We start from the raw sequence: 25,126 nt of genomic DNA on the forward strand, positions 1-25,126 counted from the left end.
GCAACGCCTTCAGGCAGGATTGCAGTAGAACTTCAACTATGCAAAAGATTGGTTGATGGCTTTTGTATATGAAATTAGAAATTAGAACCATTTTATATCTTCATCTCTTTACATTTGTGCAAAATTTAGTAAACTTAATATTGTTCTAATATCCCAATCATATTCTTTTGGCAGTAGGTGGACAAGGTTTCAGTGGGAGGCTCATAATCAAGCGAGGACATAGCCGAGGCGATGACATGTTGGGCTGCTAGGAATTTCTCAAGTGCTGCATAGATGTTAGGAAGTATGCCAATAAGCACCCTCTCATGCAGAGGCTGGGGGTGGTTGTCCGACTATTCATGAAGCAAGCATGGCTAATAGCCAGTACTCGTTATTCAGAGTTCAAAATGACTTTGATTGTTCTCTAATTAGTAGTTGCAACTCAATGCATGCTGGTCCTCTACTTTATTGGATACATAGATATATCAAACAGCTCAAATTGCAATGTTTGAACTTATTTAATTAGATGAAGCACAATTTTTTGTTACTCAGATATAGAAATAGCTCGATTTAAAATGTCAGAACTGACTACTCAAATGCTTGTCCTTTTGTGCTTGTACAGATAGATGCTCTATGCTACCTCCTGTACAGATAGATGCTCTATGCAACCTTCCCTACTTGTATTTGTTTTTCACACAGTCGCTTCTTTGGACACACCAGGCATAAAGGAAACTTGTAGCGGTCTACAATAGCAAACTTTGAGGAGCTGAAAAAGGTAAAAGAAAATTCTTGTTGATCTTTCTGCCCACATGCATTCGACCTTTTTATACCTTTTCCAATGTGTGTGTGTGTATATATTCTGTCACATAATCCTTTGCAAGAACTGAAATGGATTGGCGTGCCATCAACATAATATGTTTAGTTACAAATTCATGGGTTGGATTGGTTCATAGCAGCTGATGAATAAAACAAGAAATTAGAAAAAGAAGATGGTAATAACTACAATATGTTATCAGACAACCTTGTGCACAGTTCTTATAATGTCAAAATGTCTTTTTGTGCTGTATTTCATCATTAATGATCTGTATGCGGCTCCCAGCAGGAGGTGCTGTTCATTGAGTACTTGCTGTAGTACTAGGCTTTGTAATTTTTAGTTCTACTTTTGCTTAATTAAATTGACAACACTCATTCCATTTTGCTTAATTCTACTTTTGCTTAATTACAACCATATTCTATCCAAATCTTCATCTCTTTACATTTGTGCAAAAATTAGTAAACTTAATATTGTTCTAATATCCCAATCATATTCTTTTGGCAGTAGGTGGACAAGGTTTCGGTGGGAGGCTCATAATCAAGCGAGGACATAGCCGAGGAGACGACATGTTGGGCTGCTAGGAATTTCTCAAGTGCTGCATAGATGTTAGGAAGTTTGTAAAAAGTTGTCAAATAATGTGTTAATTGTACACTCGTTTATGATTTTAGCTACTATTTCATGGGTTTGGCAACATATTGAATGATTAATTATAATTAATATATGTGGGTGCAATTGCTTTTGATATGGTTTATTGATTTGCAATGATGATTTATTAAACCAAAATTAAATGTTACTAGCGTTGCAATAAAAGCTATACCTACAAGCCATGATGCGTGGCAATATGTTGTATGGCAACAGACTTATTTACGTTGCAAATAATACTATTGCCACGGCATGACTATTGTTGCAATAACAATTAATCTTCCGCAACGAATAAAATTGCGTGGCAAATTCTACTGTTGCAACGGCACCGAGGTCATGGCAATAATGAACGGTATATCGCAACGAATAAAATTGCGTGGCAAATGATACTGTTGCAACGGCAACGCGGCCATGGCAATAATGAACGGTATCTCGCAACGGATAAATTTGCGTGGCAAATGATACTATTGCCACGCCAAGACAAGCGTGGCAATAATTTATACTCTCTCGCAACGATTACATTTGCGTGGCAAATGATTTACTTGCCACAGCACAACGGACGTGGCAACAACACCTTAAGCAACAAAATTATAGCGTGGCAACAAAAATCTATTGCCACACTATCGCTCGTTGTATTTACCACCTCTCGCTACGAAGACAAACGTGGCAAGTGCTCGTATTGCCACGCTAATGAATGTTGCGATAACGTCCTATTGCAATGCTTGGCAACGTTGCAAGAAAAGCTAACTCTTGCAACGCCAAACTAGCAACGGTTGCAAGTTCTTATTGCAACGTGACTTTTTGCAACCATTGCCAACAAACGCGATTTTGTGGTATGAACTACCTTTTGCAACAAAATTGGGCCTATTGCAACGTTATCTCATCGTTGCGCAAGGGTTAGAAGTTTGTAGTGACCACAACGACCATGACCACACCACCACATCCACCACAACGACCACACCACCACATCCACCACAACGACCACACCACCACATCCACCACAATGACCACGCCACCACCACCTCGACCTCCACCTAGACCTCCTCCTTCACCAGCATTGTACACCATGAAGCGAGGGAAGGGCATACCTGGACATCGGAGGGACATCGGAGGCTGCGGACGGGGCGAGGGTCGCGAATGGGGCGGCGTCAAGGGGCTAGGGCGGGGCACCTCCTCCTCCTCTCTTCTCGGCCTCCTCTCTTCTCCTGTTCCCCTTCTCCTCTTCCTCCCTTTCTCCCACCTTCTGCTCGGAACGGGGGCGAGCACGGCGAACAGCGTGGATGGGGTTGGCGGGTGGCGCGGGGTCCTCCTTCTCCGGTGGCCAACGGATGGCGCAGAGGTTCTCCTCCTCCTCGGGGCAGGCCGGCCGGCGGGCGTGGGCGGGCAGCGCGGCCGGGGCGGGGCACCTCTGGTGGGTTGAGGCGAGCGGTGGGGTGGGGCTCCTCTGGTGGCCTGCTCCTCCTCCCTCCTCCTCTAGCGGCCAGGGGCCGGGGCACGCGAGGTGGCGGTGGCGGCCGGGCACGCTGCGGCAGCTAGGCGCAGGGCGGTGCGGGGCGGCGCGGTGGTGGGCGGGCCTCTGGCGGCCGGGGGCCAGGGGCAACGGGGGTGGCGGTGGCCGGCCGGACGCGCTGCGGCGGCTAGGCGTGGGGCGGCGCGGGGCACGCGGGGCGGCCGGCCACGCTACGGCGTGGGGCGTGGGGCGGCCGGGCCAGCTACGGCGGGCCGCGCGGGGCGCGGGGCAGCGGCGGGGCGTGCAGCGGTGGCGTCAAGCGTTCTATAGGCGGGGAACTTGGGCTCTGGCTGATTTACGGTTGGGCCCTTTGCCGAGGGCCCAGATCCAGGGCCCTCGGCAAAGATTTTTTTTAAAATATTCTTTGCCAAGGGCCATTGGCTAGGCCCTCGGCAAAGACCCCCGTTGCCGAGGGCCAGGCTAGGCCCTCGGCAAAGAGTTTTTTTTGTCCGTGAGCGGGGAATTTGGGCCGCTGGCCGATTTAGGGTTGGGTCCTTTGCCGAGGGCCTAGATGCAAAGCCCTCGACAAAGATTTTTTTTAAATATTCTTTGCCGAGGGCCATTGACCAGGCCCTCGGCAAAGACCCCCTTTACCGAGGGCCAGGCTAGACCCTCGGTAAAGAGTTTTTTTTGTTTTTTGAACCTAGTTTTTTTGTGGTGCTATAATGCATTATTTAAATCTCAATTTTAAAATTTGGGCCAAATTTGACTTTTTTTTATATATTTCCCTAATTTATTTCTTTTCGTTGATTTTTTCGAATATTTCAAATTTGAACTGCAGGTGAATGGAATAATGCAATTTAGTGATTCAGAATATATTATTCATGGTATTTGGTGTATGTTGAGTCCCACGAACTCGCATCAAATTTCGGGCATCTTCTTCACGTAACATGACGAGGAACTTATCGGAAAAGTGTTTTTAAATTATATAAAATCAATACGAAGTCCGAAAATTATAAAACTTGTCGAGGTGTCATGTTATCGCATGTGTAGGCTGTGGTAAAAATTTGAGAAGGTTTCAAGCAAGTTGTAACGTCGGATGCCTAAAACCCAGACATCTCCACATGTGATCTGATATGTGTGGGTTTTAGGCATCCGACGTCATAACTTGCTCGAAACCTTCTCAAATTTTTACCACAGCCAACACATGCAATAACATGACACCTCGACAAGTTTCATGATTTTCGAACTTCGTATTGATTTTATATAATTTAAAAACACTTTTCCGACAAGTTCCTCGTCATGTTATGTGAAGAAGATGCCCGAAATTTGATGCGAGTTCGTGGATAGGGACTCAACATACACCAAATACCATGCATAACATTTTCCGAAACACTAAATTGCATTATTCCATCCACTTGCAGTTCAAATTTGAAATATTCAAAAAAAAATCAACGAAAAGAAATAAATTAGGGAAATATATCAAAAAAGTCAAATTTGGGTCAAATTTTAAAATTGAGATTTAAATAATGCATTATAGCACCACAAAAAAACTGGGTTCAAAAAACAAAAAAAAAACTCTTTGCCGAGGGCCTGGCCAATTGCCCTCGGCAAAGAATATTTAAAAAATAAATAAAAAATCTTTGCTGAGGGCCTTGGATCTGGACCCTCGGCAAAGGACCCAACCCTAAATCGGCCAGCGGCCCAAATTCCCCGCTCATGGACAAAAAAAATCTTTGTCGAGGGCCTAGCCTGGCCCTCGGCAAAGGGGGTCTTTGCCGAAGGCCTGGCCAATGGCCCTCGGCAAAGAATATTTTAAAAAAAATAAAAATCTTTGCCGAGTGCCTGACGGCGGGCACTCGGCAAAGACTGACGCCAGTGGCCGCCGTGACCCATCCGGCCATATTTGCCGAGGGCCAATTTGCCGATGGCTAGGCCCTCGGCAAAGATTTATTTTGCCGAGGGCCGTTTGTTTGCCGAGGGCCTAGCTTTGCCGAGGGCTCCTGGGGCTAGCCCTCGGCAAAGACCCCCTTTGCCGAGTGCCCGAGATCTAACCCTCGACAAACCCAGAAGCCCTCAGCAAAGAGGACGTCTCCAGTACTGATACTTCATGGCACCGAGCTCCGTATGTTTTATGTGTTTAGATGTATGTTTCATAGGTTTTATATGGATGTTGCATGCGTTTTATCCAGATGTTGTATGTGTTTTCATCTGGATATTGCATATGTTGCAATGGCTATACATGTATGTTGTAAGTGTATGTTTCATCTATTTTAGACGTATGTTGCAAGTGTTTTTTGGATGTTGCATATGTTTCAGTGGCTATATACATATGTTGCAAGCGTCTATTCAAAATATTTCATCTGTTTCAGTCGTATGTTGCAAGGGTTTATCTGGATGTTGCATATGTTGTAGTTGCTACACACATATGTTACAAGCATATGTTGCAAATGTTTTTAGATGTATGTTGTAGAAGTGCTTCATGTTGCAATATTAGCAGGTGCAGGAAGCGGGCACATGCGGCGGCGGCCCCCACGGATGTAGTGGTCCCCATGTGCACGACAAGCGAAGCGGATGTGGGTGGTCCACCTGAATGCGCATCAGTAGGCACAAGACGGCCATCAGCAGGCAAGAGGCGCACAACTGCATGCGTAGGCGCACCAGCATACCGGGGTGGTGTGTGGATGTGTAGACGCAGCAGTTGCATATGGGGGCAGATGTGTAGGCGCAACGGTTGCATGTGGGGGGCGGACGTGCATGCGGGGCAGGCTTAGCAACCTGTGTCACAGGCGGGATGAGCGTAGCAGGCGGGGCGAGCGTGGGCGTTCGGACGGAGGCTAGTGTCAGGATGTCAGAGCGCTAGCCACGCCGATTGTACAAACACATCCAACTTTTTTATATTTATAATCTATTGAAACATACTTTATACGCTCCTAACATTTTGAAAGGTTGCTTCTTCCCTGTCCTTCCCTACTCCTAATCGATTCTCTCTCTCAGCTCGCTGTCTCACCGCCGCCACCTCCTCGGACGCCGTCCTGGCCGCCGCCGACCTCACCGCTCACTTCCTGTCGCCACTGCCATGTCCTTCTCTAAGCTTGCACTTGGCCGTCCCGGCCTATCACAGACCCTGTCCACCAGTTGTCTTCCCCAGTTCGCTTGGCGGGGCTCCCGCCGCCGTTCGAATCGCCTGCATCGCCGGGTCGCTCACATTTCCCCGAGCTCTGTTCTTCTAAGGCTGGAGACCTCGCTCCCCTAACTGGAACCAGATGAAGAAGAAGCGCTACTATCGTGCCTGCCTTCAATCCCAGATCAACGTGTGTCTGTGCGTCGGCACCCGTCGCGGTGGCCATCATCCTCCAGCTGTGCCTCTGCTTGCTAGATTGACATCCAACTTGACTACACATGGTTTCTTAATTGGGTAGTAAAATGGTGCGTCTTAAAACTCTCCATTTTTGTTACAAAGAAAAAAAAATGAATCGGCTGTTTGGGAAGAGCAAAGGGGAGGAGAAGATCCATTTGAAATACCATCGACGACCTCATGAATCACACGTTCACGAATCACGCAAGCTATTATATATTAGCACACAAGTGCTCACGACTTATTCCACGTAGTAAATAGTAGTAACAAACATTTCACATCTGCGCAAGTACTGAGGCGATCAAAGATATGATGATAATGGCATCATATGACATAACATAACCTGCATATGCCTGTTATTGGAGCTGGGAGTCGCATACTCGCATTATTCATTCAGCCGACGTAGTACATGGGGTCGGGCACCTTGAACGTGCGATCGCCCTCCGGTGCGCCGAGGAGGTCGCTCCACTGGTCGCCCATGTTGCCCACGATGCGGTACCCGGCGTCCACCAGCTTCTGCCGCTCGCCGGACTTGTAGGGAACCACCGACGAGCCCAGGGACGACGGCCTGCAAGGCACGAACGAACACAGGGCCGAGCGTGCTTTGCGCAGGGCATGTGATTTCGGCCTTGAAAGTGTATGGTCCTAGCGGTAGCACTGCGTATGGCCTATTAAGGCCCACCACGAGAGAGAGCATGGGCCAAGTGGACGTAGTGGGGAACAAAAAAAAAAAAAAAAAAAAAACAGCAACTTAGGTTTGTTCCTTCCTTCTTTTTTTGTTTTTCTTTTCCTTATAATAATATTACCCTTGTGTGCAATGTTTCATCAGCAATCTACATTACAAAATCCCACAGTTTGTACACGTCCAGTTTTTTTATATTTAATCTTTTGAAACATACTTTGTACGCTCATAAAATTTTGAATGGTTGCTCCTTCCCCTGTCTTCCCTAATCCCAATCGATTATCTCTCTCACTGTATAGCCACCGCCACCTCCTTGCATGCCACCTTTGCCGCCGGTGACCTCGCCGCCCCGTCCTTCTCTAAGCTTGCACTTGGCTGTCCCCGTCGCTAACCCCATCCATCGGTTGTCTCTTTCTCTGTCCGCTTGGCGGCGCTCTCGTCGCCTCGCTTTCCGCCGGTCGAACCGCCTCCATCGCCAGGCTGGCCACGCTCCCCGAGCTCCATTCTTCTAAGGCCGGAGACCTCCCTCCCCTAACTGGAACCAAAGGAAGAAGAAGCGCTCTTGCTAGATGTCGTACCTGCTTTCAATGCCGCATCTACGCGTGTCCGTGCGTCAGCACCCGTCGCTGTTCACGCGTGTTCAATAAGGATTTGGCCATCATCCTGCAGCTGGGCCTCTGCTTGCTAGATTGACAACCATGACTACATATGGTTTCTTAATTGGGTAGTAAAGTGGTTACAAAAGAAAAAAAAAAGAAATGAATCGGTTGTTTGGGAAGAGCAAAGGGGAGGAGAAGATCCATTTGAAATACCATTTGCTTGATGTCAACTATAGTTCCCTTTTTTCTCCTAAAATTCGGCCACCCTACAATTTGCTTCACCCACTTGCATCTCGCCGATCGAGTAATGATTTCCGCCAATCTTAAAGTGTCTGATTTGATGGAAATATAGGCACGTGCGATGCATATATATATATGTAGAAAATCCTTCTTTTTTTATGGTGTACTGTATGTAATCCTAACCCACGAATTAGGTCCTGAGTTGAGCTGTCCGTTGGCCCAGAAATCTCCAGTCACTCATCCAGCATTAGTGTGGATAACTATCTTTCTGGCAGTACTGGAAGGAGTTTTTTTTTTGACAAGAGGACAAGAGGCGCAGGGAGGGAGTTGGGATATGCGGCTGTTAAACGTTTACGTACTTGAGCACAAGCTTCTCCCAGGTGTGGTAGCCGGCGCTGCGGAGGTTCTTGATGGTGGCCTCCTTCTCGGTGTCGTGCCTGCCGGTGATGAACACCACCTTGATGCCCAGCGACAGCAGCTTCTCGTACAGCTCCAGCACCTCCGGCAGCGCCGGCGCCGTCGCGTTCGCCACGTACTCGTCGAAGTAGGTGGCGTTGTACGGCTGAGCCCTGCAAGTACGCACAAGCAAGCTCTCGTCATCGATCATGCCGTCGATTCGTTCACTGCAACTACAGCAGAGACTCGCTCGGTCGCTCCGCGAACAAGCAAGCACCCACGTACCCGAAGCCGGCCGGTGTCGGCGTACACTAAAAGAAATCCCATTATACATGGCCGTTTACTCTGGTGACAGACATGTGAAAATGCATCACAGTTAACTCATGATGACAATCACAAAAAACGTCACGCATCCCACGTCATACATTTATTGAACCGAAATGGACCGTCACAGGTTGGCTTTTTTATTCGTCATGGATGAACTGGTCAGCAACAATAGCAAAAGGCAATAGTGATGAAATGAACCGTCACGATTATGTTACACGTGGTTGCTATGTGGCCACGTCATCCGTAGGCTGTTTGTGGCCTATGTGTTGAGTAGTTTTTTAGTTTTAGTTAGACCCATATTGTAGCAGGAACTATTGTGCTAGCCCAATTGCACAATAGAATTGGCCCACCGTGGGCCATCAAAAATCAGCAGACATTTAAATTTAAATTGCACCAACTTCAAATTTAAATTGCACCAAATTCAAATTTAAATTGACAGTAAATTCAAACTTAAATTCACACCATTCAGGTAGTCACATATCACCACAGATCATCACATATAAATATACCATCGCATATAAATAGATATAGAGATAACATAATCACATATTCACAGATACATCTAAATATATGCCAACATAGTAACTATCAGTTATATAAGAAGTTTGGCACACCATAAGCTAGGACATGCATAAGACCTTACATCAGTTCATCGGTTCACAGAACATGCATCGATTCACAGAACTGCACAAGTCGAAGATCATGCATTAGTTCAAATAAAAGACCATGCATCCACCTGTTCACAGACTAACATTGCAAGAAGACAACTTACCAAAATGCATCCATCACCAAAAGAAGCATCCAACAGCATCGGTGTGCCAGCCGGTAACCCAAGACAACCTTACTGTTTTGCTTGACATTCCAGAATCATGGACATCAAAGTCCTGATCAGTGCATCAGTGTCAGCTTGCCTTTTCTTCAATTCCTCTTCTTGCTTAACCCTCGTTGTTTCTGATTCCTGGAATTTCTTCATCATTTCTTCCATTTGCTATTGTCGAGTCTTGATAACCTCCCTAAGATCACTTGATGTTTGTTTCTCCACCACCAGTTCCTCTTCTAGGTCGCGCTCACTGACACAAGTACCTTTGCTTCTGAGCCCCACACTTACAAGAAATCTGTTCTTCTTAGTTTTCTGAACAAGAGCCTCAGAGATCACATCCATCACATCCTTTGGTTCAAGACCATCATCTATAGGTTCATTTAGCTTCTCCTCCATTTCAACCTAGCAGTGGAGGAGACATAGATAGCTCAATGTTCATGACATATGAACCTAATGTATCATCTGGTTGTGAACTTAGTATGATTTTACTTACAATAAGAAATTAAACTGCAGGAGCAAACCCTTTCTTTTTGCTGTAGTGCATCTCTTTAAATAGTTCCAGTGCATTTGGTGGTTCATTTTTGTACTTGTCTGCCTAAAAATGAATAGAAAAGGACACTTTAAAAAACTGCTATTGATTCTATGTATTTCTAACGCAGATAAAAGACAGTAAACAAACTAAAGTTACAACATGTTCTAGTGAAAGTGCCATAGCTAATTTTATAGCCCCAAGTTTAGTATGTTGTGACATAATTTTGAAAACCAAGCAACCAGCAGCAGATTTTTGTCAACTATTACTAATCTATGTGGCATAGCTACATACAAAGGTCTCTTAAATATGTATCTTGGTAATACTTGGTATTCAACTTAAAGTTAGTTCATATATAGTATCTTGCAATTGAATCTCAAACAACATGTTCTAGTGAAAAGTGTCAGTGAGTTGTACTCACCAAATTTACAATCTGCATTTCATAGCTGGGAGAACCTCAGTTCTGTTGTTAAGCACATATGACATTAACATGATGAGATGAGTAATAGTTGGATGAACTTACCATTTTTTGCTTAATTTTCCAGTGTTCCACAAGTTTATCCCATTGCTCATCAATCATTGAGGTCACATGAGATGTTTTGGGCACTAGATGTAGTGTCAAAGCATCAAAATACCTCTTTTTAAGCTTGTAGTGCTGCTGGCGAATATCTTTCTTCATCATAGCCACACATGCTTTTTTCATAGGTGCTGCCTTTACATCCATATGAAACTTTGTCTGGTAATAGTAAACAACATTGGCAAATGTTATTGAATACACAATGTTAGTGTTGGAAATAAACAGTGGAAAGAGGCAAGTTTGAACACTTACATCAACTCTGTCTATGTACCCCTTGATGATCTTAGGATGTTTCTTGTACTCCTTCCAATGTGGAAATATCGAAACATGGTTCCTTACTGCAATGTTGCACTCAGTTGCAAATTTTGCAGCAATCATCACTGAGTTCGGTCTTTTCTTCCCCGGTTCAATAACCAAAGGAAGTTTGCCTTTCCTCGAGCGAGTCATTGAATCAAGTTCTCTCCCAATATTTGGTCCCCTCATCCAGTCCTCCTCATCAAATGGGTCATCTACAATGGATAAGCATAAACTTTTGAACTCTGATTCAAGAAATTCACCACTCAGTAATGCAGAAACAAAAGTAGTAATAGATACTAGTTAAATATTATCCTATCAACTTATAAAAATTAAAGTTGTTGATTTAACAATAATATCAAAACTGGTGTTCAAGACTGAGCCACTTTTCATTTTATTATGAACAATGTATGAAGTACAGAATTTTAGTCATGCACTGGTGACTAAATTGTCTATCGATGAGTTATCTTAAGCATCAGAGTATCAACCAACCATAATAAATATCCTAATATAATTGACTAATTGAGCCTAGTAGTACTAGGTTGACTTGAGCAGAAAATAACTATAACTTGAACTGATGCTCATGTAGAGAAGCAAAGCATGCACAATTTGACTGCAAAGACAAGCTCAACTTGTGGTTCTTCTATGGTACTATGCACTTGCTGAACCATCAGGACAAGCTAAAACATGCGAAGAACAAATACCAAGAGCATGACACACCTTTAAAAACGTTGGCACCCTCTATTTCTCCATTTTCATTGACATCATTCATTGTGGCAGCTTCACAGAGGTTCAGCTTAGTTTGTATATGCTCATCTCTAGTCAGGCAGTCATTTTGCTCGCCTGCATCAGCTACAATGCAATATAGAATTAGTAATAGTACTTTGGAATGCTAGTTCTACAATTTGAGTTCAATTTGTTACAGGAATGTAGTCATTTAACCTTCCTCTGTAGGCTGATTGCATATTTTAGCTTGATTAGTCACTACAGTAACATCAGCTGGATGATTCTTCTATGACCTTGTGAGAACACTAGGTTGCATCTCAGGTTGCGCCTTCTAAACACCTCTCTTGGTAACCTTTGTTGTTGTCTTCTTCTTCTACATAGAACCAATCAAATATACAGATTGGGAGATAAACATTAAATGCAATGAGCAAGCAATCCGCATATTAAGATTTGACACTATGGAATAACTAGCACATTATATGATAAACTAGCAAGTGTACACCACAACTCCGTCTCTGGTTCTAGGCCATCATCACTTAGATGGCCATCATTGTTAGGCTCATCCTCACCATTGTACTCTGAATTAGAGTTTTCTATTTCCTTCTGCTGATGGATTTCTGGGGAAATCCTAGTGTTCGCAAAAAGACTAGCTAGTATAGGAAGTCCTAGTTGCCGCATCTTTGCGTTGTTGCGGAAACACTTTCTCATCCACTGAAGTTCATAGTCAGTAAGCGGAGGATCTGCATTAAGAAGGAATAAAGAGAAAATTAGGGACATATTTAAGCATCTAGTTCACATCAACTAGTTCACATCCAGTTCACAACCAGACAGAAATCATTTTTAACATCCAGTTCACATCAGCAAGGCCACAGGCAATAGTCCTTAATCTATACAAGAATCCTCTGCTACTTGCTATACAGATCTTAATCGATACAAGGACATCTTATTTTTATTTTTCCTTCACATAATGTTTTTGGCACCCATCATATATACCAATCAGACAGAGCATATCTTTGGAAGAAAAAAGAAATGAAAGCAACCTTCCACTGCACTTTGCTTCTTTCGCATTTCACTACACCACCGAGTACAACCTGAACTAGGAGGCAGCAAAGAAAACTAATAGCACTAAAAGATGGCGGCAGGAACAAGGATGTTAAGAAACCCAGCACCACTCCACCAACCCTGAACCCACCATGGCAATTAGACTTTCCGAACCAAGAAACACATGCATCTTAAACTCAGATAGGGTTCTAATCGCCTACAGCCATTATCACTTAGATAGGATTCGTAGGAGCATATCTAGGCGACCCGATACTATGTAAGCAAGATCACCAAAAATATGGATGTAGGAGAGACACTTCGCCTACAAACTGGTTTCTCATCCGTGGCCTCTTCGTTGGTTTTCTGCCCCTCTTCTTCGGCGACATTGGCGTTTCTGCAGGTACTCCAGGAGAAAAGGAAGCGATGGCTGTGGGATGGTAGAGTGGTGGTGGCTGCGTGTTGGTGTTTCGAGTAAGCACCGACTAGTAAATTTGTATATTACGCGTCTGACCCGGATGGTGTGCTAAGAGGACACAAGGATTATACTAGTTTGGGCTGAATATCCCTACGTCCAGTTTCGAGTTGCTAGTGTTACTAGCACGGAGATTGTAGTAGAAGGTTACAAACTGGTGAGAGAGGGAGGAGCTCCAGGGTCTATGTGGTTCGATGTGCAATGCGGTGTGTTTTGTTCGATGAATCACCCCTCAGTGGGAGGCCCTGCTTTCCCATTTATAGCTCAAGGGAAAGCACAGGTTACATCCGAATGGGAAGAGGGAAAAACAAAAAGAGAAATAAGGCTCCTAGGGGTGTGTCATGCTCCTCTTTGCTTGGGTCCCACTGACCCTATAGATCATGGTGGCAGCGGCGTCGTACCGGGCTCCTATTGGCCGCTGCAGCTTACGCGCGGGCGCGTGCACTATTCTTGTCTTCCGTCCCATCCAAGTGGGCAGGATGGTCAAAGGGTCCCCTGACAGAGGCCATATAGAGGGCTAGTGGTATAGTGCCGGTTGACTAACATTGGATGGAGGTAGGTTGTTATTGGAAATTTAGCGTTTTCCCCCTCAGTTCGTGCAGCCCCTGGGGAGGCGATGCGCCGGTAATTCGTTTTCTACCGAGTGCGCACGAGTGCACCTGGTGGGTGTGAACCTACAGGAGTACTGTTTGTTATTGTCATTTTGCAGGATGGCAAGCTGTGTCTAACACTCGTCGCTTTGCCTATGACTGTGTGTTCGGTCTCCTAGCGATGCCGAGCCCCCACGTGTAGTAGGGGCCCAGTCGGGGGGTTGGTTCATCTTGTGATCGTCATCCCTTATGCGTTCATTCGCTAGAACGAAGGGACTGAGCTAGGCCGTGCTTTCCTCGCTGGACGGAGCATGGTGCTCAGTGAGTTGTTAACGGGCTTATTCAAGTGGAGCCCTGGCATCCCCTTTCATGGGGGCCTGGTTCGAGGTCAGCTGGTGACTGACTCTAGGTTCTTGCTGGCTGGTTCATATAGTTCTTGAATCCGTTCGATCGGTCCAAGGGCTCGATGCCTTTGTTTTGGGGAAAAACCATGGACCTTGCATCATCCAAGACTCAAAACGAGGGTTGGGACGCCTGTGGCGCTTCACGCACTTTGCGTACTGGCCACTAGCGGGCCCATCCTTAACCTCCCCTCACTCTAAGGTGCCCTAGAGCGGCCGTGAACCCACTAGTGGGCCAGCCTTTGAACTCCTGGGCGTTAATGGGCTGTATGAGCATTTTCAACTCGTATCCCTCTTACCTATGGTGGCTCGTGGTCTTTGATGTCAAACCATCGCCCAACGGATCTTTTGCGGGGAAGATTAGGATAGGTGTGTGCTCATTTCTCAAGGCAGCGAGGCAACTGATGCTGTGTGAAATAACGAGGGCTCGAGCCCCAAAGGAAATGGATCTGGTGGGGCGTGTGGCACATTAATTTAGGGGGACGGTTCACCACTTGCCTGTTTTGCCCTTACCTTATAAACAAAGCAGTTTCCATCTTTGAGCCTTTCACTCCCGAGTCCCAGCCTTTGTTTTCCTGTTTCCACTCCACCGTTGGCTAAGTTCTCACTCTCTAGCCTTACACTATTGCCGGTTCTTCTATGTTGCCATCCTTGTTCCTCGATGGAGTCATGGCCTCGCTCCGACGTTCTCCGCACACGCATGGAGGGTCTAGTTAAGAAGGACCTTCTCTACGCAAGGACCATGACAAATGAGTGGATCATACCTGGTGGCGAGGATGTGCCATCGCTACCTGATGGCTACGTCATCTCCTTCATCCCCTTCCATGAGTGGGGGTTCATGACTCCTCCCCACTAATTCCTCCGAGGGTTGCTGCACTACTACAGGCCTATGCTATAGCATCTGAATCCCAATGAGATTCAGCACATCTCGGCCTTCATCGCACTATGTGAGGGGTATCTGGGGATCGAGCCCCACTTTGAGCTATGGAAGTACTTCTTCGCTATTGAGCTACAAAAGAAGAAGGAGAAGAAGAAGCCGGACCTGGCAATGCTGATGGGGTACATGAGCATCTGTCTATGGGGCAGCCGAGCATCAGAGTATATGTCCATCCCTTTGTCGAAGTCCAACATGGTGTGGCATAAGCTCTAGTTCTACCTAAAGAACAACGACACTGCCCCTACCGATCTTCATCGGCCGCCTGATCGAGGAGGTGCCGGAGGCATGGAGACATAGGCCCATCGAGAAGGAGCAGAAGAGGCTCTATGACATGCTCAAGGCCATCACAACTCTAAAGCACCATGACCTTCATGGGACTGGTGTCATCAGAGCATACGATGTTAGGAGGCTGGCACCACTGATGGCATTCGCCCTTTCGATGTATAAGATGATGCTAGATTCCATGCACGAGGGGATAGTGATGGTCACTAGTGAGACCCTTAGTGTCAGTGAAGTGGCACAATGCCTCAAGGAGGTGATGGAGTTCTCGACAGATCCATTGGTGGATCTCGCCCTAGTGTACCCGGTTCCGGGGCATCCTGTGATGCGGCCGGACATGGGTTTCGTTGAATTGGTAAGCCTTCTTTGAGTTTCTTTTCTTGGCTGACCCTCCTCTGTTCTCAAATTCTAACCACCACGATTTGTAGCCCGGCCTCATCACTCGTGATTTTGACTCACCACTGCTAGAGGACGTGGCATGGAGGGCGGCGAACCGTGCCGCGGCTAAGGCAACGAAGGCGAAGAAAGATTGGAAGAAGGCAAGGAAGAAGCGAGCAGAGCTCTAGCATGGAAGGCGTCAGCAAGGCTCAGAGGAGAGTGACAATGATGAGGAGGAGGAAGAGGAGGAGGACCCTGACATTCCATGGGGTGTGTTGGTGCTCGAGGACAAGCAGGTCAACATGGGGCAGGTCAATTTGACCCCTATTCCATAGCATGCCCCGACACGACCCGAGGAGGGCGTGCCTCCAAGATCGGTGGGGGAGAACAGGCCCTTGAGGTTGGTAGAGGAAGTTCGCCCTGCTCCGATCGACCCTATCGGGGGATCGCAGTGGCCAATCATCGACGTGGTGGAGTCAAAGTCGAGTGGCCAATCCCCAAAATGACCTCAGGTAATGGCGTCGAGGTGAGTTAATGACTTCTTTGCCCTTTCATTTTATTCTTGGATTTTGTTGTGTGATGTTGGTGCTCTCTGCAGGACCAGCCCCCGTAGACCCCTGACATTGGCGCTGCAGAAGATGCTGGCGTATTGGCCAACCCCCCAACAGCGGGCTGGCGTGGTGCTGTGGCGTGCCGTGATGGCACCATGGCAGACACAGCATGGCCTAAGGAAGCGGGGGAGGCAAAGGCGCCGATTGTGCTGGGGGAGGCACTTGTGGAATCGGCGCCCACACCGGTCGATGCGCCCATGGTGGGGCAGACGATAGAAGGCGCGATCAAGGCACCACCTACCAACCTCCTTAGCCATTGGAGGGTCCACTCTTGAGGGTGCATCGGTGATGGAGGGGGTGCCTTTGGCCCCTACCGAGCCAATGCCGATGGCTACCACGGCTGACCCCTTGGTTGGGCTGGGTCCTCCCGGTCCCTTGTCTGGCCAGGCAACAATCTGTTCACTTTGGGAGGAGGCCAGCTTCGAGGGGCCAGGCGGCTGGACCCAAGCGAATCGATGTTCACCCTCGATGACCCGGTGGAGAAGAGGGACTGGACCAGTGTGTGCTCAGGAATTGAGTCCATAGTCCACTCCCTGATCGACATGTTGGGGGTGCTGAAGGATAACATCACCCCGGCTAGCTAGGTTTGCCGTGTCTTAATGTTTTTTTTTATTTTTGAGCATTGTTTAAATGATTCTAACCTGACTTTTTTGCAGTCCCTTGCGATGCATAGCCAGGAGAAGTCCCTATTCCTCCATCATGAGAGGGAGGTCTGGGGGCTTGCTGCCAAAATGTCGTGGCTATGGGAGGAAGTGGTGAGCATCCAGACCAAGGAACAGGAAGCCCGTCAACACACTGACGAGGCCTAGGATAGGCTCAAGGCTGCGGTCACCAAGGCCAGGGAAGATGCCACAGAGCTTGGACGACTCCGCCTGGCCCTCGACCTTGCTCGGCGCGCGCTCAAAAACGAGCAAAAGTCAAAGGAAGAGGCTGAGGGCCTGGCCGCCACCTTGGTTAGGGATGTTGGCGCACTCTAGGGGGAGAAGAGGGTCCTCAAGGAGCAAGTGAAAGGTGAGGCTCTGGTTACCTTTTTGGTTGTCATTCAAAGTGAAACAACCCCGATTTCCACGAAGGGAAACCCATAGAGTCGAAGCATAATAAGACCGCTGTAGATCATATTACCTAGATTCCAGTCGAATATCACATCCATATAATGATAAAATCAGAGTAAATAGCGCGGAAGTACATAGATTATTACATCGCCGCATTGGCGGAATCAAAAGTAGCATTCATTCAGAACAGCTTGAAGATAGGATCGCCAAACTCGAGCGTAGGAATGAACCCCTCAACCGTCAAACTCCTCGGAGCTATACTCCTCAGCAAAACCTGTGTGCCAAAATTTATCAGTACGATTTGTCGACAGGCCAACTCCCTCTCGGCACTGTCTCAAGGCCCATAGCCCCTGGCTATGTCCGAACACTCACTCCCAGGGGAGAAAAGAAGGACTCATCTCACTATCTAGTTTAAGTGAAACCTAGGAAAGGTCCATTACCGACGAGTCGGCATATGTATCGATCGATCAACCATACACTCTGCAGAGGTTTTACATAACCACAAGATCTGCCTTCCTCGCTGACCATCGTCAACTGGGCTGATTCTGGCCGCTTGCTAGCCTAGGATAATGCCACTCTACCATTCAGCCCTGGTACACCCCAAATCTAGTCTGGGGTGGCTGAAACTGTGAGTCATGAGCCGGGTCCACAAGGTCTCCATGAAGTCTCGGAAGGGTGTGGGGGGATCCTCCACACCCCGTACCTCCCTCGCACTATCCGCTATCAACCTAGTAGTAGTGGCAATATCCTACCAAGTAGTCCGGCCGTCCCATACCATATAGGGCGAGTGGTACGTAAGGCTTCCCGGTGAATCTGAGTACTAGTAAGTCCTTAGGGGTGACCAAGCCAGAATGTCTTCATTAGGGTTTCCATTTATCGTGCCACCACAGCACCTCCATCCCGGGCTCCTCCCATCACAGGTTCACACCCGGGACCACCTCATATACCATTTACCCACCATAGGTATCCATTCTAGGGGTGCCCAGGTAGCACCACATGGCAAGACTTGCCCCAGGCTCGTCATATACTCCAACTTGGTCGACACAACCCTCACCCTCCAAGCACCCAAGTCACACACGCAGCACTCTCCCCATAGTCCAGATAACACCAATTTCCACCACGCATCAATATAGTGCAAGCGTAGTAGAAGTAATAAGCAATGAAGTATAGTAGCAAGCGTGTGACTAGCCTAACAGCTAGGTGAGCAGGGGTAAGGTTGCATCAAGGTAGAGGCCATCAAGTAAGCATACTACCATGCAAGTCCTATCACAGTGTGATTACATCAATGAAGTAAAGCCATAGCAGTTCTATATTAGCCATGCGTAATAGGTGCTACGAGATTGGGTGGGATGTGGCACCTTCAGTGCAGTCATCTCCATACTCCTCGTGGTACTCACGATCCTCGTCCATCCGGTTCTCCTCCAAGTCTGCAAACGATCGCATTATAGTCGCGTTAGCGACGTCTATAGAATAGCACAAAGAAGCAATGAAAATTCAAAAGAGCCAAATGCACTCAAACATGGGTTCATTGCGTAGAGCTTGATTTTAGATGAATTTTGGTCCTAGTTTCATATTTTTCTAAGGTCGTATGAATTAGTTATGAATTTCCGAAGTTTAAATTATTTCTGAAAATGGAAAAAGGCTGAACTAATCCTAGGCTGACACGTGTCACGCTGTGGTTGGTCCACGTGGCTTGCTGACGTCAGCATGACATTAGCATGAGGTTCTGAGCTGACAGGTGGGGCCCAGCTGACGTCAGCATGACGTCATCAGCGTCATACACACCGACAGGTGGGGCCAGAGGCCATTGGGTCACTGACAGGTGGGTCCGGTCAAGTCAACGTCAGTCAATGGTCAACAGTCAGGGTCACTGACGTGTGTGTCCAGGGCTGATGACGTCAGCAGCTGATGTCAGCGTGACGTCAGCATGACGTCACCACGGCCGTGTAGGTTCCTGACGTGTGGGTCCCGTGTGACGTCATCACAACGCTAGCATCTGACGTGTGGGCCCAGAGTGTCTGTGCCACTGACATGTCAATGGACAATGTTGACCGGTCAACGATCAATGCCGGCTGGGTCCGAACTAGGCTGTAGTGGGCTCGGGCTGGGCCGATCTAGGCCGGGCCGACCCAGACACGTGGCACGCTGCGACGCTGCCATGTCACGGTCGTGGGCCTCTATTGGGCTGTGTCCACAGCGCGGCTCACACCGTGTGGCTTATGGTGGACCAGCGTTCATGGTTCATGGACCTACGGCGGGGCGCATGGTGGACTAAGTCCACCGTCTCTTCTCCTTGGCTCGGCTTATGTGCACCGAGTTCACGCACGGGTGGCCGGTGAGGGAAGAGGCCCTCTGTTTCTCCCGCGGCAGTGCTCCTGTCGGCGGCGAGCTTGCTGTGAGCCCTCGCAGTGGCGCTGGTGTCCGATTGGTGTGGGGAAAAGCTTCCCCGGGCCACGACGACTGCGTCTGCGGGGTCAAGGTGGCGACCAGAGCTTCCCAAGGTGCTAGCCATGGTGAGCGGCGGCTTAGCAGTGCTCGCCGGTGGCGAGGTCGCGCACGCCGGCTCTCCAGTGGCTAGTGCTAGGCAGATGGGGCTTCTACGATTTCGTGTGGACATGGCGAGGGCGTCCTGAGCTCAAGGCAGGGCTTCGGTTTCCTGGTGGCCGGTAGGGGGCTCCCGCGGCCATGGCGACAGTGACGACGGTGAGGCGCGTGGGTGATCTATGGAGCTCCAGCGGGGTAGTCATGGCATGGTTGCGGTTGTGCACGTGGTGCGTGTGTTCCTAGTGGCCGAAGACAAGGCACTGGCCTACGCGCCCATAGTATAGAGCACCATGGCCGACAGTGAGGTTCGGCAGCAGAGAGAGACCAGAAGGGGGCTCACCGTGGGTGGCGTGGAAGAATGGATGGTGATGCCGTGTCAATTCGAGGCCATGTAGCTCTGGAAAACATGCAGTGCTGTGCTGAACCACGTCGGTGATGTTGACGACGGCGTCGCTCTCAGCTCCAGCGATCTCCCCTCCTACAGCAGCTTCGGCGTTTCCCCCTCTTCTTTCCCTTCTCCCTCTTCTCTCATGGTTCAGGTGCGTAGTGGATGGCCACCGAGGTGGCGGCGAGCAATGGGATGAGCGCTAGGGCTCCCGGCCGACGCTTTTGTAGCCAGAGCTTCGGCCACGGCATGGACAAGCGGCGGATGGGGATTAAGAGTGATCGGAGCACGAGCTTGCATCTGACGGTTGCTAGTGGTTGCGTGGGTGCAGCGCAAGGGGACAAGGTCATGCCCCGAGCATGACCCCCCTGGCCTGCCCCTATCACCGCTGTCGGCGTTCGGTCGGCGGGCGGTTGAGGCGTTGGCATGGAGAAGATGACACTGTGGATGGGGTGGCTGACGTGCGGGGCCCGTGTGGCAGTGGCTGTGAGCGAAGGAAAGAGAGGCTCGCGGGCAACGCTAGGCTGCAAGCTGGGCCCGCGCGTGCGCCGAGCGAATGCGGGTGTGGTTGGGCTGGATGGGCTGCTGCGCGCTGGTGGGCCGAGAAGCCGAGCAGGCCTGGGCTACGAGGCCTTCTCCTTTTCCTTTTTCCATTTTTCTTTTCTTTTCCATTATTTGAATTCAAATTTGGTTTAGAATTTGAATTCAAAACTATGGTAACTTATTCATTGGAATTTAGGGAATTTTGTTTAATAATAACTTTATGGTTTATTACTTTAATGGAATTGTTAAACATAGCATAAAGCAAATGAAAACCCAAATCACAATTTAAGTTAACATTGTATGCAACATGTTATTTGTTGGAAATTTAATAATCATAATTAACAAATTATATGCGATGCTTATGTGTTGACTTAGGTTGGGTTACTTCTAATGCAACTCTTAGGGTTGGCTCCTACAATGTCACTCATCATCACATGGGAGTTTTAAGAAAAAATTTTGTAGTTGTGATTTTTTTTGGTGCGTGGATTTCTGGGTTGTCACACAAAGTCAATTTTTTGACACTCTTTGGTGTTCGGATTGGGCAGCCCTTCAGAGGTGACTCTCCAAGGTGTAGGGTTGACTCCAGTCGGAGAGTGAGGACCATGACTCCTTGCGTGCTATCATCGGGTTGGTCTTCGATGACCTTAGGGTCGCCCCGGCTGTGGAGACAAGCTCGCTTGTAGTCTAGGTTACCTAGATCCCAGATCGGGTGCGCTCACTCGCAAGGGAGGCCTTGCACACCGGCGTCCATTGCTCATTTGCCATCGCCCGCTCCCACTACATCGACATCAACCTGTCGGTGATCAGTGAGGGCTTTGTGCCTGGCTACACTAACACTGACCTGGATGAAATCGAGAAGGAAGCAGAGCCCCTAGCATGGGACTGGGTAGAGAAGTTCGAAGAGGAAATCCTGCCCAAGAATGTTTAATTAGATAGCCGAGTCTAGCATCGATCTTTCTGTAAAGACTTTTATTATGGCCGAAAACGTTGTTTGACCCCTCTTTCTATTTATATAAAGTTTGTTGCAATCTGACCCCTATTTTATGTTAAGGCATTAGAAACTTAAGTTTTGAGTGACTTTGTAATGATCACGCTGGTGAGCAAGCGATGCCGTAGCTGTCGGGGTGTAGGCTTTTTGCATTCTGACCAGCTTTACTCATTGTTAGTTTTTGGCAACTCTTATTTCTAGGTCTCGTCATAAAAAGAAGGGTCAGATGGGAAAATGTTTCTGAGTATATGTACTCCTATCAGCCCCTGAGTAAAACCCAACCCTAGGTAGTTGTCGGGGTCAGGTATTACTGAAGACTGATCAGATCAGAAGCAAACCCAAAAGGAGGTGACATTTTTTGGTTTTTGCAGAAATAAAGCTTAGTTTGATAAACAAATCGGAAGCTTTGGAACAAAAAGACTAAGGGTAAAAGTGATGTAGCTGTTTGATATTCAGGCGTTGGTGATGGCTTTGCCATTCTCAGTCTTGAGCTTATAGGTGCCGGGTCGGAGTACTTTTGTGATGATGTACGGTCCTTCCCATGGCGTTGAAAGCTTGTGGCAATTTTTGTTGCTCTGGATGTGGCGAAGGACTAAATCACCTACGCCGAAGACGTGACCCCACACGTATCAGCTATGGTACCACCGTAGTGCCTGTTGGTATTTGGCTGAACGGAGCAGGGCAATGTCGCATGCTTCGTCAAGTAGGTCCATGGCGTCCTCCAAAGATGCTTTGTTTCCCTACTCATTGTAGGCCTTGACCCTTGGTGCTCCATAGTTAAGGTCAGTTGGGAGGTTGGCTTTAGAGCCATAGACCATGAAAAATAGCGTGTAACCAGTTGCCTGGCTGCTGGACGTCCTTAGGCTCTAGAGTACCATGGGAAAGCTCAAAGACCCATCATCCACCAAATTTGTTCAACCGGTTGAAGATCCTAGGCTTGAGGCCTTGTAGGACCATGCCGTTTACGCGCTTGACCTACCCATTCGTGCGGGGGTGCGCCATGGCAGCCCAATCAACGCGTATGTGGTGGTCGTCATAGAACTGGAGGAATTTCTTCCCTATGAACTGTGTGCCATTGTTGGTTATGATGGAGTTTGGGACTCTGAATTGGTGGATGATGTCCTTGAAGAACAACATGGCCTGCTCGAATTTGATCATGATGATCGGCTGAGCCTCTATCCACTTTGTAAACTTGTCCACGGTGACAAGTAAGTGCATGAAGCCCCCAAGCGCCCTCTTGAGGGGCCCTACCAGGTCAAGCCCCTAGACCGCGAATAACCACGTGATGGGGATCATCTGGAGCGCTTGGGCTGGCAGGTGAGTTTGTTGAGCATAGTACTAGCATCCTTTAGAGGTGTGTATGACCTGCTCGGCGTCAGCCACCATGGTTGGCAAGTAGAAACCTTGCCAGAATGCATTTCCAACCAAGGTTCTGGGTGCGGCGTGATGTCTACAGACCGCTCTATGGATGTCTTCTAGCAGGTCCTTTCCTTGCTTGGTGGGGATGTAGCGCTGTAGGATTCCAGTGAGGCTATGCTTTTAGAGCTCTCCTTTGATGATGACGAAGGACTTGGCGCGACACGCGAGCCATTGGGCCTCTATCTTGTTAGTAGGGAGCACCTCAAGGAGGAGGCAATCGAGATAAGGTGTTCTCTAGTTGGCTAGAGGGTCAGGCTCCGCCACTGGGTCTTCGATGAGTTCCATGACCTCTGGGTCAGATGGAACTAAGGGCCAGTCAGCCCTCGAACCCAGAACTAGCGGCTCGTTGTTGGTCTGTTTTGGTTCCTCATATCGAACTAAGGGCTTGTGTAGGTCGCTTGTGAAGATGCCAGTGGGGACCGACTCTCAGCTCAATGCCATCTTTGCTAGCATCTCAGCCGCTTCATTGAGCCACCTCAGGATATGGTTGAGCTCGAGGCCGTCGAACTTGTCCTCCAACTGCCGGACTTCATGATAATACGTAGCCATCTTGGCATTATAACAGCTTGACTCCTTCATGACTTGGTCGATGACCAGTTGGGAGTCACATCAGACGTCATGCCATTGGATGCCCAACTCAATGGTGATGCACAAGCCATTGATGAGTGCCTTGTACTCAGCCACATTATTTGAAACCAGGAAGTGGATGCGAACTGCGTACCTCATGCGCACCCTGAGGGGGAAAACAAAAACCTACCCGACGTCGGCCCCCTTCTTTATCAATGATCCATCAAAGTACATCATCTAGTACTCCTGATCGACGGCTGTCGGTGACATCTGGGTCTCGGTCCATTCGGTCACAAAGTCAACCAGTATCTGAGACTTGATGTCCGTTCATGGGGCGTACATGATGCCCTGATCCATCAGCTCGAGCACCCATTTTGTGATTCTCCCCATGGACTCCTGGTTTTGGATAACCTCACCGAGGGGTAAGGATGACACAATGATGACTTGGTGTGAGTCAAAGTAGTGGCGCAGCTTCCTCTTGGCGATCAGGATGGTGTAAAGGAGCTTCTAGATCTAGGGGTAGCGTGTCTTGGAGTCGAACAAGACTTCGCTAACGAAGTACATGGGGCATTGTACCTTGAGGGGGTGTCCCTCTTCTCTCTATTCTACAACCAAGGCAGCACTAACCACCTGAGTTGTAGCTGTGATGTAGAGTAGGAGTGGCTCCCCCTCAGCCAGTGGGACCAGAATCGGGGCCTTCGTTAGGAGCACTTTGAGTTTGTCAAGCGCCTCCTGAGCCTCAGGCATCCACGTGAATCGGTCGGTTTTCTTTAGGAGCTAATAAAGGGGGAGCCCCATTTGTCGAGGCGTGAAATGAAGTGACTAAGCGCTGCAAGGCACCCGGTAATTTTCTAAACTCCCTTTAGATTCGGAATTGGGCCCATCTTCGTGATGGCTAAGATTTTTAACGGGTTGGCTTCGATGCCATGTTTAGAGACGATGAATCTGAGTAGTGTGTCCCTTGGGACCCTAAAGACGCATTTCTTAGGGTTGAGCTTGATGTCATTCTTCCAGAGCTTCCTAAAGGTCTGCTCTAGGTCGGCCACGAGCTGGTCGGTATGCTTGGACTTGGCTACGATGTCGTCCATGTAAGCCTCAATGGTCCACCCGATGAGGTCTCCTAAGCATTTGGTCATGCAGCGCTGGTATGTAGCCCCGATGTTCTTGAGTCCGAACGGCATCGTAACATAGCAGAACAATCCGAACATGGTGATGAAAGAGGTCGCGAGCTGGTCGGACTCTTTCATCGCAATCTGATGATACCCGGATTACGCATCAAGGAAGCATAGGGTTTCGCACCCTGAGGTTGAGTCAACTACCTGATTTATGCATGGAAAAGGAAACGAATCCTTTGGGCATGTCTTATTGAGGCTCGTGTAGTCGACACACATTCTCCATTTCCTGCTTTTCTTTTTTACAAGAATGGGATTGGATAACCACTCTAGGTGGTATACCTCCTTGATAAAATAGGCTTCCAAGAGTTTAG

At 48.2% G+C, this 25,126-nt stretch overlaps 2 pseudogenes; both read right to left on the minus strand.

Annotated features, from left to right (window-relative positions):
• Nucleotides 1-6,636: 6,636 nt before the first annotated feature.
• The window catches only part of LOC136515487 (acid phosphatase 1-like), a 33,171-nt pseudogene continuing 14,681 nt past the window's right edge, over nt 6,637-25,126 (minus strand).
• LOC136518212 (uncharacterized) lies at nt 9,329-12,501 on the minus strand (annotated as a pseudogene).

The sequence above is a fragment of the Miscanthus floridulus genome, chromosome 17 (assembly GCF_019320115.1).
Source record: "Miscanthus floridulus cultivar M001 chromosome 17, ASM1932011v1, whole genome shotgun sequence".
NCBI classification, from domain to species: Eukaryota; Viridiplantae; Streptophyta; class Magnoliopsida; order Poales; family Poaceae; genus Miscanthus; species Miscanthus floridulus.